The sequence below is a fragment of the Zalophus californianus genome, chromosome 9, assembly GCF_009762305.2.
Source record: "Zalophus californianus isolate mZalCal1 chromosome 9, mZalCal1.pri.v2, whole genome shotgun sequence".
NCBI classification, from domain to species: domain Eukaryota; kingdom Metazoa; phylum Chordata; class Mammalia; order Carnivora; family Otariidae; genus Zalophus; species Zalophus californianus.
In genome coordinates, this window is record NC_045603.1 from 66,939,162 (window position 1) to 66,953,428 (window position 14,267).

Genomic DNA, 14,267 nt, shown 5'->3' on the forward strand with positions numbered 1-14,267 from the left:
CGCCGCCTCCTCTCCCCGTGCCACCGACAGTGCGCCCAGCACACGCACGCCCCTCAACCACTCCCTCGCCCCTTCCCTGATGCTCAATCTCCGCCAGCCGCGGTCGCTGCATCCTCTGAGAGCCGCAAGAGGGAATTCGCGAAACGCGGCTGTCAGCAGAGACACCATGTGACGGGCACCGCTCAGTGACAAGCAGCTTTGGTTAAAGAGCGGGCGCGCGGGAGGGGAGGCGACGGCGCGCGGGACGCGGGACGCGGAGGAGTGGCCTGACTTTCCCCTTTAAACCATCACGAGCCATGGAAGCGCAAAGGCGACGCGCCCCCCAGTAGGAGAATGACTGCGGTTCGAGACCCTCCGTGCCAGAGCATGTGGATGTAAGTGCGAGGCTAGCGAGCAGAGTGTGGGTGGGGGTTGGCGGTGGGGGTAGATTCTGATGCAATCGGCCCGGAAAGGAGGAGGAGAGCCAGAGAGCGCGGGCTCGGGTGGCCACGCCGCTCTGCCTGAAGGTCGCTGGGAACCTCCGCCCTTCACCTTCCTCGGAAATCCGCCACCGCGCGCGAACCCTCCCCGCCCAGCCCTCGCTGACGGAGGCCACCTTTTCCCCGCGGAGGCAGCCAGACCGTGACACAAAGGACATCACACGGCCGGGGGGGGACCCCGGAAGGGCGGACACCTGGCCTCCTTTTGCCACTTTTCCCTTTATTGCCCAAGGTAAGGCGATTCTGCTTTTCCAGGGGGAGCCCAGGGAGCGGTGGCAGGGAGGAAAGGGATGTTTTGGATGCGAGTGGAGGCGGTAACGTACAAGTCACCCAAGCTGGCGTGGAAGGAAGGAGTGCGCGGTTCTACCCGCGGCGTTCGGATTTTGCTTGTATTACGGGAAAAGTCCAGCTCCTCTGTTCTTCCGAACACACGCGGTAGCGTAAGGGGGCGCAGGGGCCCCAGATTTCACCTTTGCGTGGGCTGTGGCTTACTTTTTGGGTCTGTTTTCATAGCGGCAGAGTGGCACGCGATCTGGTTAAATGATACTTAGGGTCGGGGACCACGCGGGTCTGGAGGGAGAGTGCAGCGGCCGAGAGGGCGCTACTGCATACCCGAGGAGGGTTCGAATCCTGGACATTTGGGAGCAATTTCCTGCGTCCGCAGGGCCCAGAGGAGAGCATGTGATGCCCCTGGGCGTGTGCATGGGGTCGGCTGGGGCTGGGGGCACTGGGCGCCGCGGGGGAACCGAGCCGCGGAGCGTGAGTAAACAGGAGCACGTTTGCAGACCCTTCCTCGAGCTCTGCCCCCTCTCTCAGTAGCCTAGAGTAGGAGGATGCGGGGGGATTACTAAAGGAAGCTGGCGGGGATTCACTGTCCTTTCCCGCCCTGAAGAGGTGCTTTCCAACATGAAGAAGGGGAGAAAGAGAAGTGCTGTTCTGAGAGCTGGATTCCGCGGGAACTGGCGAACAAAAGGCCACCGCTCGCGCGGGGCCCGGGCGCGGACTGCCCTCGCCTCCTGTCCCCTTCCCTCCTGCGGTCCCCGACGCCTCGCTCGCGTCCCTAAACGTGGCCACAAAAGGCCTTTGAACTCGCCGCGTCGGTGCCGGGAGGAAAGCGCTCCTTCGCCCCAGTGCGCGCCCTGGGGCGCCCCCCACCCCCATAATCCACCTCCCTGAGCGTCTGGCTCCTCAGCACCCACTGGGACCCCACAGGTTACCGGGCTGCCTGGGCGCTGCTTCCCTGCGGAGTCGCCCGCTCCTGGTTTTAGGGTGAACTGTAATCGGAGGATATACAAGAGCATATGGCGGCAAAAGAAATTTCGCGGTCACAGCCTCACCGCATTTCGGGATGCCTTTCACAGGCTGTCTCGGGCTTGGTAAGGTGGTGCTACAGTTAAGAGCCCTTTGTGTCTCGCTCTGCGGCGCGGACCCAGTTTTTATAGCACTGTTTCGTGGAAACCTTACTGCCGCCAGGATCACGTACTTTTTCTCAGACGAATCCATGGTGATGTATGTAGTGAAGAGTGAAAAAGACCCCAGCGCCAAGAAACGGTATTTATTTGTATGCGAAGGGGGTTTGACATCTCTGCAGTAGAGTTAATTTTTTTAATATAAGGGGGAGGAGAGAATAAGGTTGTGGTTTGCAGACTGCGGAGAACAGCAAGGCTGTAATTTGTCACCTTGATAGAAGAAACTGTGCAGCAACTCATGCTTTTTCTGACGTCAGGACAACGGAAATAAAACCTGAGCTAGGTGGCTGGCTGGCCTCATTGTTGAAACATCTCACGGTGGGTGGGTACTCCTGAAATCTATGCGAAACTGTCAAGATGAGGCACTGATCCTGGATTTTGCTTCGGCCCCAGCCTCAAAATGGCTTTACTCTTCTGAGTCACTTCAGTTCTCAGCATGTCACCTTAGGTATTTAGGAAACTTGCCTCGTTTGGTTTGAGGTCTTAAAACCTTGATGGGGTGTATTCACTCCCCTCCTCCCCCCCAAATATTCAATAAATATTTCCTACTGAGGACTTATATGGAACTAGATAAAGTTCGTGGTTCTGTGGCGTTTCCCTTCTCCTGGGGGAAAGAGACAATAAATGCACATATAATGAATTTCAGGTATTTGTTAGGGTAAGGGAGAAATAAAACAGGATCATGTGATGGGGGAGGGCACTAGAAATAGATGACCATCTAGCAGGGCCTGTGTGGGAGGGTGACGTTTGTCCAGAGACTAGGAGGCCAGGCATCTGTCTATTCTAGTCTTGTATTTTTCCTCCCTCTGGGTGATACTTGAGGGCAAAAACCAGTCTTACTCATTATTGTTCCCCTAATGCCGAGCACAGAGTAGCTGCTTAATAAGTGTCTCTCAGATTGAGACTTTAGTCATCTCATTCTTTCTAGATCCTTTCTAGATCCCGTTATTCCTCTTTTTCCCAAGCGAAGATGTGAGAGGTTTCTTTACTCTGCTTCTCTTTCCCTCTTACCCTCTCCCCACTTCTGAGCAGTTACCAGGCCCTTGCAAATGCTTCTCAAACCTGTCTTCTCATCTCCATTCCCACTGCTTAAGTTCAGGTCCCTGTCATCTGTCCTAGACATGGCAATGCAAGTCGTGTGCTGGGATACAAGGATCATGAAACAGATGTGGAGGTGCCCTGAAGAAACCAGTGCTTCACGCAAGCACAATACGTGGTGGAGAGTGAAGGAGAGAATTCATGAGGTAGAACAGCTTTCTAGTTGCTCTCCTCAGGTACCAAGCCCTGCTCCCCTAATTCAATCTCCACACTTCCATGGGATCTGTATTTCTAAAACTCAGTTTGCATTTTTCTAGTGACTTTGCTTCTAAAAACCTTCAGGGGGTTCCCCTGGCCTAAAATTAAAGTCTCAATTCCTTAGCTGGGCACTCAGGACCCTCCACGGTCTGACATCTCTTCTCTTTCCATCTTTCTCACAGTTCACCCTGTGCTCTCCCTGTGGCTTTTCTGCTTCAGTATGGGTGTTGATTCTAGGACTAGAATGCCTACTGTCATCCTGTGTATTTGTGAAGGCCTAGCCCAAATGCCTCTTTTCTCCCTTTGCAAATCAGTGTTCACTGATCATCTCTTAGCATTTTCATAAGGATTTATCTTTTACTTTTTGTACTTTTGTCACTCCAGGTGATGGAAGGCAGGAGATGAGGCACAGGCTGGGTTCCAACTTACCAGCCCAGGGACACTGGGAAAATTTTCAGCATCTCTAAACCTTAGTGTTTTTGTTTTTAAAGATTTTATTTATTTATTTGAGAGAGAGAGCTGGGAGAGGGGAAGGGTAGAGGGGGAGGGGGGAGGATGAGAGAATCCTCAAGCAGACTCCCTGCTGAGTGTGGAACCTGACATGGGGCTTTGTTTTTTCATTTGTTAAATGGGAATGAAGATAGTGGTGATGGTGGTGGTAGTGGTACCTATCTTACTGAGTTATCCTGAAGATTTAATTAAGATAATGGTGTGAAGCGCTTGGCACCATGGTAGCACTCCATATATATTGAATTAAAAGGGACTTCAGGTTTCTCATCTATCAGAGGTGGTGGGAAAGTTGATCAGTAAAGTTCCCCTTACCTCCAATATTCTGACGTATTTAATCATTTAAAATACTTTTCTGAAAATAATATCTTAATGGAAAGTATGAAAGGTGATGTGGGGGTGGGGGGAAGGATGTGTGTAGAAGTAAGCACTTTCAAAATCGCATCATAGACCTCAGAAAAAGACACCTTGGACCACTGACCCTAAACCGCCTCTTTTAAAAACAGTTACACTGACTGCCTTCGGCTCAGGTCATGATCCCAAGGTCCTGGGATCGAGCCCCGCATCGGGCTCCCTGCTCAGCAGGAAGCCTGCTTCTCCCTCTCCCACTCCCCCTGCTTGTGTTCCTTCTCTCGCTTTGTCTCTCTTTGTCAAATAAATAAATAAAATCTTAAAAAAAAAAAAAGTCACACTTACTTTTGAAATTTGATCACATAGTCATTGATTTTCTAGTACCCAGCTATGTGTTAGGGTTACTTAATAACAGTAAAGGAATTCAGTGATCAGGAAGGCCCTGTGTTTTGGGGAAACTTTGCAAAAACCAGGCTTAAAATCAAGGAATTCTGCCTCAGGTAGAGTTACAATGTATCTTTGCCAATAATTAGCTGAGTGCACTTGTGCAAATCAGTTAACATTTTTATGCCTCATTTTCTCATTTGTCCAATGCTAATAAATAGTGTCCAAGCTGCCTAACTCACAGAGTTTTGAAGATAAATGGGAACAGAGCTGAGGAAATCCTTGAAAAAGTTAAAAGAAGTACTCAGGATGATAATCATCTGGAGTTAAATGTGCTGCTAATCCACAGGTTTAGGGGACGAGTTTAGATTAGTGATTCTCAACTCTGCCTTCACATTAGACCCACTTGGGGTCTTTTTTATTTTTTTATTTACTTTTTTAAAGATTTATTTATTTATTAGAGAGAGAGAGAGAATGAGAGCATGCAGGAGCAATTGGGGGGAGGGGCAGAGGGAGAGAATCCCAGCAGGCTCCCCACTAAGCCCAGATTCCATGATTCTTGAGATCACGACCTGAGCCGAAAACATGAGCTGGACACTCAACCCACTGAGTCACCCAGCCACCCCCAACTTGGGGTCTTTTAAAAGCTACCAATGCCCAGACTCCATTTCCAGACCTTCAGATGTAGTTGGCCTGGGGTGGAGCCCAGACTTGGGAATATTTTTAAAAACACCCAGGATGATTCTAATTACAGTGGCTTAGATTTTAAAGCAAACAAAATAAAGTCAGAATTTAAATGAAAACCTCCATATGTTGTTTGATAAAGTCTAAGTTATTCAGAATTGTGAGCTTGACTGACTTTTCCCCTGATTTGACTAAACCAACAACCAGTCGTTGACATCATGGAACCACAGCCTTAGGTTACAATTCACAACCTGGATTTTCCCAGGCATACAATCCTGTCCAGTGATACAGCTGGGGCCCCATGAAGATTTAATGTGTGGATCTCAGTTTCCATCTTTTAGGAGTGATAAAGAAGACTGGAAAAGAAAGAGACAATGGAAAGAAAGGAAGGGATAGGCTCTGACCCAGGCATGGGAGGAAGAGGCTCTGAGTAGGAGAGACAGGACAGAGTACAGAGAAAAAGCCGTCCTTGATTTATGGAGCTCGTTTAGTTGAGGTTGCACACTGGTGGCTAGAAAGCCAAATAAAGCCCGTGGGTACATTTTGTTATGACCTACACTTTCTTTTAAAATTGTTTGGAATTAGTTGTCAATATTTAAACATCAGATTCTCACTTAAAATCTGGATTTCTGGCATTTCTCTTTTTTTTAAGATTTTATTTATTTGAGAGAGAGAAAGCAACAGAGATAGTGAGAGAGAGCGAGCGCAAGCAGGGGGGAGAGGGAAAAGCAGGCTCCCCGCTGAGCAAGGAGCCTGAAGTGGGGCTCAGGGATCATGACCTGAGCCGAAGGCAGAGGCTTAACCGACTGAGCCACAGGTGCCCTGATTTCTGGCATTTTTTGGGGAAAAAAAAAATCAAAAGATCTGGCTTATTCCTACTGACATAGGTGGGATATGTGTTCTCCAGTTTCTTACGCCCAGCCTGCCTTGCTCATTTGTCACATGTACCTGGGCCCTAGTTGCATTTGCAACCCTTAGTCTACATCTATCTGTAGACCTTAGGACTTGCTGCACATTCGAATCCCCTGTAGAACATTTAAACTATCCAAGCTTGATCCCACCCTAGACCAATTAAATCAGAAACTACTGTGTGTTAGGTTATTTTTTTTTTTAAACTCCCGAGGTGATTCCTCTGTCTTGTCTAGAACTGAGGACTTCCAGCCTAGGTCACCTATTCAGAAGATTTGTCCACAAGCCCATTTCTTATCTCTGAAAATGATCCATTAAGAAACACTGGATAGAATCATAAATTCAGAGGGTTTTAAAACTGGAGATCTTTGAGAGAACATCGGTTAATCAGAATTTCCTATTTTAAGGTGAGAAAACAGGCCTAAAGGGAAGAAAAACTTGTCCAAGGATTATTACATCATTTGATATTGGGGTATAGTGTGTTTTATGATGTTTTCTATTTCCGTGCAAAGGTAATTTTTTTTTATAAATGATCCTCTTTACGTGCACCACTTTGTGATGCTTTAAAATTGCCATTTCTGTTCTTTCTTGAGTATTTTGTTGGGAGCTAGCTGTCATAGCTTAGCTAAGCCTTAAAAATAAAGAAAATCCCATCCAGTGTTTTTAGTTCAACAGCAGTTCTTGATCAAAAACATCATTAGAGCAAAAACATGTACGTGCAAAGAAAGAATTTTCTCAAACTGTTCCAGGCTGTTTTCAACTCTGTGTTTTTAGTAGTTATTTAAATCTACGAATTTTCAGTTGATGAGGAAGATTTTTAGTTTTGTGGTACCCACACTGCTCAAATAAACTCACTGTTCTCATTTATTTAAGCATCAAGGGGATTTTTTTTTTCATGTAATATACAGTTTGTCCCATATCCAAAGTTACAGATTGACTTTGTTAACTTCTGGAATTTATCAGTATTTTCTGTCTTAGAGAAATCAGAGTCGTTTTAAAACGTCTGAATATGGATAGGTTAATTCCCAGACATCAGAGGCTGGGCATACTGATAACAGACATTTGAAAGATCATGTAGGAATCAGAAGAGAAGGGGAATTCTGGAGCAATGGGTGCAGGTGTCGGGATACTGTGAACAAGTTAGGATGCAGGGTCCACCTGTCCCAGGAAGTGAGCGGCTCATCTCCCTGCCCCATGCAGAAATATTTGCTACTTATCCCCTGATGAGCTTCCTTTAACCTGGGGCTTCTCTCCCTTGGCACTGCTGACATTTGCAGACAGATAACTGTTGTGGACGGTTGTGGACTGCCATCCTGTACATTGTATAACATTTCACAGCATGCCCCGACCTCTCTCCACTAGAAGTCTGCAGCATCCCCTCATTTGTGACAGTCAGAAATGTCTCCAGACATTGCCAGAATTGTCCCCAGTAGACAACCACTGCTTTAATTAATTCCACCTTCTCTGGACCTTTAGGAATCATGCCAAGAATTCCTAAACATTCCAAGCATAGTAACTGTGATGTTCATGATAAATACTTTCCATTTATATAGGACTTTACAGTTTTAAATGTATTTTTACATAATTCTCACATGCCCAGATTAAATGTAAAAGGAAGTAAGTGGCACACTTCATGAAGGAGATGAGGCTATTCATGTTGCTTCCTTTATCTTCCCATTTCTATTTTGTTTTCCTGAGAAAGTGTGTTTGTGAGGATTGTTAGTATCTTGTCTGCAGACAAATGATCATAGTTTGCTTTTTAAATTTAGTCATCATTATTATTGTTAACGTATTTGCTACTACCATGTGCTAGGGAGCTATGAGGTCTATGATCCCTGTCTTCAAGGAGTTGAAATTCTGATTACGGAGGATGATAAGTACACAAGAAGACTATTAACATATATAAGAGGCCTTGTATAAGCCGATGAGTAATCTATACAGAAATGCTTAAAGAATTCATGACAGGTAAATAATCAATCATGGGTTGGTCATTGGAGAAAGATATCACAGAGAGGGTTGGTTTGAAATTTAAAAAAAAAAAGCATGAAAGAAAAAACAAGCTGGGCTCTGAGAGAAATGTACTTACATAGGAATGGGCTTTACAGGAACGGGGAGGGGAGCATGTTCAGGGCCAAAGGAATGGTGTGAACAAAGCAGAAAACTGTGTGACTAGATCCATTGAGGGAATGGAAGGTTCAGGAGGAAGGTCATTGGAGAGCAAATTAAAGAGATAATTATGGACAATCTGGGATTGTCTTGTAAGGTTCCAGAGATTAGACTTCATCCTGTAGACATTGGGTGGGAAATTATGATTGGCAAGAAGAGAAGAGCAATGTGCCAGACATGTATTTTCAGGAACAGCCTGACTCTGTATGGGGGAGAAGGTAGGGTCGGCAGGTAGCATGGGGGAAAGCGAGTTAGGATTGTGGGCAGAAAGGAATGAGGGTCAGGGAGGGGACATATGAAAGAATGTTGCTGGGGCCTGGTGACTGATTAGATATTCAACAGCATTAAAGCAATACCCGGGCTCCACGTCTGAGTGATGAGGAGAAGGAACATTATCTTTAACAGGAATAGCAAAACTGATGCGTGAGGTCAGTGCTGTGTGAAACTAGGCATGTGGAGTTTGAGGTAATGGCAACCATCCGCGTGGAGAAGTCCAGCGGGCAGCTGGCGTCTAAAAAGAATTTGTGGAAATTTTTCTGAGCAGGAAGGAACCCGAGAGAGCCTCTCCACCTCCAGCCTTCTCATTTTACAGCTGAAGAAACATGTGACATGTTAAGTGACTTGATCATTATCAAGTAGTATCTGTGAGGGAGATCCTATTTCATAATGCAGAGGAATGCTAGTTTTATAAAGTGAAAAAGACTGGGGAAAAAAATCTGAAAGATGCCTTTGTGGGATGAAACCTGACACTCCAGGCCTGAAACCTTAGAAAGGAAAGAAGCTGGAGTGTGTGCTGGAAGGAGCGGCCCCTACACTACCCTGCAGGCGGGAGAAGCAAGGGGGCTGGCAGACGAGGCCTAGAGGCAGTGCTTAGGAAGAAGCCAGCTGGTGGGGGTCAGAAAGCCTTGCTCCCTGCCGGCTGCGGGAGGAGCTGGAGAGAATGGGAACTGAGAAAGCGCCGCCTGCCTTGACAAGGCAATGGTAGCAGTCGTTGAGGGAGCCTACGAGACCCAGCCGGGCACCTTTCTAGGTGCTGCCCACGGACACGAGCGTGATATCCTGATAATGACTGTATGAGGTGGGTATTCTTCATCTCCAGTTTACAGATTCAGAAACTGAGGCAAAGAGAAGTTAACCTACTTGCCTGCGGTCAACGGCTCTGGTGGTCAATTCTGGTGGAGCCAGAATTGGCCAATTGAGCCTGGTTTCAGGGGAGCGATGAGGATGGGAGCAAGTTGTTCAGGTTGTTGGCAGTAAAGGGCCGGTGGGGGTGGGGGGTGGTTGGTATTTCAAGGTTATAGACAAAGTCACTTTACAGATACGGAGCTGAGAGTGATTGGTGGAAGTCAGGGAAGTGCAAGGAGAGGAAGTGGTGATACAAAGTGCTAGCAGAGCTACGACACCTTGCATTTGGTTAAGCCAATGAGTCTTGAAGAAGAAGAGAGAAAACACCTTGGATTTGAGATTGCTTACTGGCTCCTAGGCTTTTCAATACTAAAGGCCACTTTTATTATTCCCTACCTCCCAAAGATCTTTTTCAAAGATTTTGACTATCAATTTTAAGCTTTTGGGTTTTTAAAAACTGAAGTATTACAGACCTGTACCTCTGAAACAAATAATACATTATATGTTAAAAAAGAAAAAGAAGATAGTAGGAAGGGAAAAATGAAGGGGGGGAAATTGGAGGGGGAGATGAACCATGAGGGACTATGGACACTGAGAAACAAACTGAGGGTTCTAGAGGGGAGGGGGGGGGTGGGGGGATGGGTTAGCCTGGTGATGGGTATTAAGGAGGGCACGTACTGCATGAAGCACTGGGTGTTATATGCAAACAGTGAATCATGGAACACTACATCAAAAACTAATGATGTAATGTATGGTGACTAACATAACAATAAAATAAAATTTAAAAAAGTTTTTATTTAAATTCAATTTAGTTAATATATAGTGTATTATTAGTTTCAGAGGTAGAATTTAGTGATTCATCAGTTGCATACAACACCCAGTGCTCATTACCTCAGGATTCCACACTTGGGTCTGTGGGCAGCACCTACAACAGTGCCCTCCTAAAAGCCCATCACCCAGGTGCCCCAATCCCCCCACCCGCCTCCCCTCCAGCAGCCCTGTTTGTTTCTTACAGTTAAGAGTCTCTTATGGTTTGCCTCCCTCTCTTTTCATTTTATTTTATCTCTTCTTCCCTTCCCCTATGTTCATCTGTTTCATTTCTTAAATTCCACATATCAGTGAAATCATATGGTATTTGTCTTTCTCTGACTGACTTTATTTCACTAAGCTTAATACCCTCGGTTCCATCCAGTGGTTGCAAATGGCAAGGTTTCATTCTTTTTGATGGTTGAGTAATATTCCATGGTGTGTGTGTGTGTGTGTGTGTGTGTGTGTGTGTGTGTGTACACACACACACACACACACACACCACATCATCTTTATCCATTCATCTGTTGGTGGACATCTCGGCTCTTTCCATAGTTTGGCTATTGTGGACATTGCTGCTAAAAACATTGGGGTGCAGGTGCCCCTTCGGATCACTGTGTTTGTATCCTTTGGAGAAATAGCTAGTAGTGCAATTGCTGGATTGTCAGGTAGTATATAGCAATACAGGCCTTTCTCAAGAAACAAGAAAAGTCTTAAATACACAACCTAACCTTACACCTAAAGGAGCGGGAACAAGAACAGCAGGAGAAGAGAAATAATACGGATCAGAGTGGAAATCAATAATATAGGAATTAAAACAAACAAACAAACAGTAGAACAGGTCAACGAAACTAGGAGCTGGTTCTTTGATAGAATTAATAAGATCAATAACCCCCTCGCCAGACTTATCAAAAAGAGAAAGGACCCAAATAAATAAAATTATGAATGAAAGAGGAGAGTTCACAACGAACATGCAGAAATACAATTATAAGGGAATATTATGAGCAATTAGGCAATCTGGAAGAAATGGATGCATTCCTAGAAACATGTAAAGTACCAAAACTGAAACAGGACGAAATAGAAAACCTGAACAGACCTATCACCAGCAAAGAAATTGAAGCAGGAATCAAAAATCTCCCAACAAGCGAGTCCAGGGCCAGATGGCCTCCCAGTGGAATTCTACCAAACATTTAAAGAAGAATGAATACTTCTTCTGAAGCTGTTTTAAAAAATAGAAATGGAAGGAAAACTTCCAAACTCATTCTATGAGGCCAGCATTATCTTGATCCCCAAAACAGACAAAGACCCCACCAAAAAGGAGAATTACAGGCCAATATCCCTGATGAACATGGATGCCAAAATTCTCACCAAGATACTAGCTAATAGGATCCAACGGTATGTTAAAAGGATTATTCACCACGACCAAGTGGGATTTATTCCTGGACTGCAAGGGTGGTTCAACATTCGCAAGTCAATCAATATGATACATCACATTAATAAAAAAAAGGACAAGAACCATATGATCCTCTCAATAGATGCAGAAAAAGCATTTGACAAAATACAGCATCCTTTCTTGATAAAAACTCTCTGTAGTGTAGGGATAGAGGGAACTTACCTCAGTATCATAAAAGCTGTATGTGAAAAACCCACAGAGAATATCATCCTCAATGGGGAAAAACTGAGAGCTTTTCCCCTAAGGTTAGGAACACAACATAGATGTCCACTCTCACCACTGTTGTTCAACATAGTACTGGAAGTCCTAGCTCAGCAATCAGACAATAAAAAGAAATAAAAGGCATCCAAATTGGCAAAGAAGTCAAACTCTCACTCTTCTCAGATGACATGACACTCTATGTAGAAAACCCAAAAGACTCCACCAAAAGCAGAGTCGCAGGATATAAAATCAATGCACAGAAGTCAGTTGCATTCTATACACTAGCTTTTGTTTTAGTTGAAGTGTAATTTATATGTGATGCAATATCCAGATTGTAAGTATACTGTTTAATGAGTGTTTACTACAACTTTAATATATTAATTTATTTCCTGGTTTTATTACTCAAAGGAATATAAAATTGCCAGTCAGAATTTAGGATCATCACACCAAGTTAATGCAATCTAGCCCAAACCAAGGATACCTGACATTTTAGTCAACCTATTTGGCCTGTTTGAGGCAGGCCTTTTGGAATACAGAAAAGCAGCTCATAGGTTCATATTATTACCATCTAGGAGCCAGGTGATCCAAGGATCTCAAATGGGTAAACCGGCTCAGTAATGGGAAGAGTTGTCAGGAAGAAGAGGACCATCATTGGCCTTAGGCCTAACACTTTCTCAGAACTACTGGCGTAGCTACCATGATTGATTCTCAGCAGTTGAGCTAGGAAAGGTTTACTCTTATTAGTTTTACAGAATAAAAAACCAATAGTGATTCATAACAATTTTAAAATTAAGTGTGTGTGACTGGATATTATTGATAGGAAGGCATTACTGCTATTTTTTTAGGTTTGATAGTGATCTGGTGGTCTTGTTTTATAAAAGTGTTTTTTTTAGAGATAAGTGCTGAAATATTTATAGATGATAGGATATCTAGGATCTGCTTTAAAATAATTCTCTGTGATGGTGGGGGTTAAACTTCAACAAGACTGGCCTGAATTGATAATTGTTGAAGTTGGTTCATGGGGGCTCATTTGATTCTGTCTACTTGTATATATGTTTAAAATTTCCCATATATATAAAAGGGGGGAAAATAAAATGACGAATATCAGTAGGGTTTAGTTGCATGTAACAGAGATCTTTCTATGTATGTTAAGTGAAAGGGATTTAATACAGGCAATTAAGTGTCTATAAAATTGTCAGAAGAGATGGCAGGGCAGGCCCTAGGCTGGGCCTCTAGGAATAATTACTGGAATACCACCACTTAAACTTGTCTGCTAAGGGAACTGCTACTTGTGCCTTCATCCTGAAGCCAGGGAACCAGGAAGCCAGTTTCGCACTATCTCAGCTGCATGCTCCAGGAACACATCATTTGAACCAAATCTGATGATCAGGAATCCATAGCCACAATTGTTAGTACCAGAGCTATCTGCTGCACCGGCTAGAACTGTACCAGCAAAATGGATGCCTTGCCCCCCGACCCCTGCTCTCCAATTGGTGGAATCTAAATCATACCTAGAACCCTAGCTGCAAATGGGAAACGTAGCTCTCAACTTTCCATCTTCTACAGAACTGGACTAACAAGTAGGAACAAATACTGAGCAGGCCAATACACTCTGAAGTATATTAGCAATTGAAATTGTATTTATCCCAAAAAGTGATTTTTGACATTGTTTAAGTTACAATATATTCTTTGGTTTGGCTTTCCCTCTATGGTATTTTATTTTATTTTTTTATGTGTTTTTCTAAGTAGGTTCCACGCCCAGCATGGAGCCCAATGCGGGGCTTGAACTCATGACCCGGAGATCAAGACCTGAGCTGAGGTCAAGAGTTGGATGCTTAACCGACTGAGCCACCCAGGCGTGCCCCCCTATAGTCTTTTAATCAGCGTTTATCAAAGCTGTAAAAACCAAAGCTGTAAAACTACTCAAGAACATGGACCTTGCTCCCTCTGCTCTAGCTAGGTTCATTTGAATGGTCATGCAAGGCTGTTCTGTGTACATTTGGCCTGTGCTGTTCCCAATACAAGTGATGCCTTCCCAATCCCCTGGTCTAAATCTACCTGGTTTTAGACCCAGTTCAAATCCTAACTTTGTAAAACCTTAGCTGATTGCTCCAGGCCCCATTTTTTTTTCCTTCCTTCCTTCCCTTCTGCCTGCTTGCTTGCCTGCGTCCTGTACATCTGTATGTATGTATATCTCCGAAATCTTTCTGGATTTATTCTTTGTTCTGCCATATAGTTGGGTCTCTATCATGCAGATATTTTATGGTATACTGTCACTTTATATGGGATGGTCTTGCTTGCTTAAATAGGGTGTAAGCAATGTAAAGCTAGATGAGTTTCTCTGTACCTTCTCCTTTGATATATAACACTATGAAGAGTAGAAACTTAAGTCTTTATGTTGGTACTCTTGGTAAATAAAATGTACCAATCAGCATA

The 14,267-nt window shown here is 44.5% G+C and overlaps 1 protein-coding gene across 4 annotated transcripts in view; it reads left to right on the plus strand.

Moving 5' to 3' along the window:
• Window positions 1-199: 199 nt before the first annotated feature.
• SLC38A1 (solute carrier family 38 member 1) overlaps window positions 200-14,267 on the plus strand; it is a 67,951-nt gene continuing 53,883 nt past the window's right edge. For 2 of the 4 annotated variants that reach the window (XM_027592851.2, XM_027592849.2), the window contains exon 1: window positions 220-711. The gene's annotated coding sequence lies outside the window, so the exon portion shown is untranslated. Of the gene's footprint in view, window positions 712-14,267 lie in introns of all 4 variants that reach the window. The other 2 variants (XM_027592852.2, XM_027592850.2) reach the window with 2 other exon arrangements.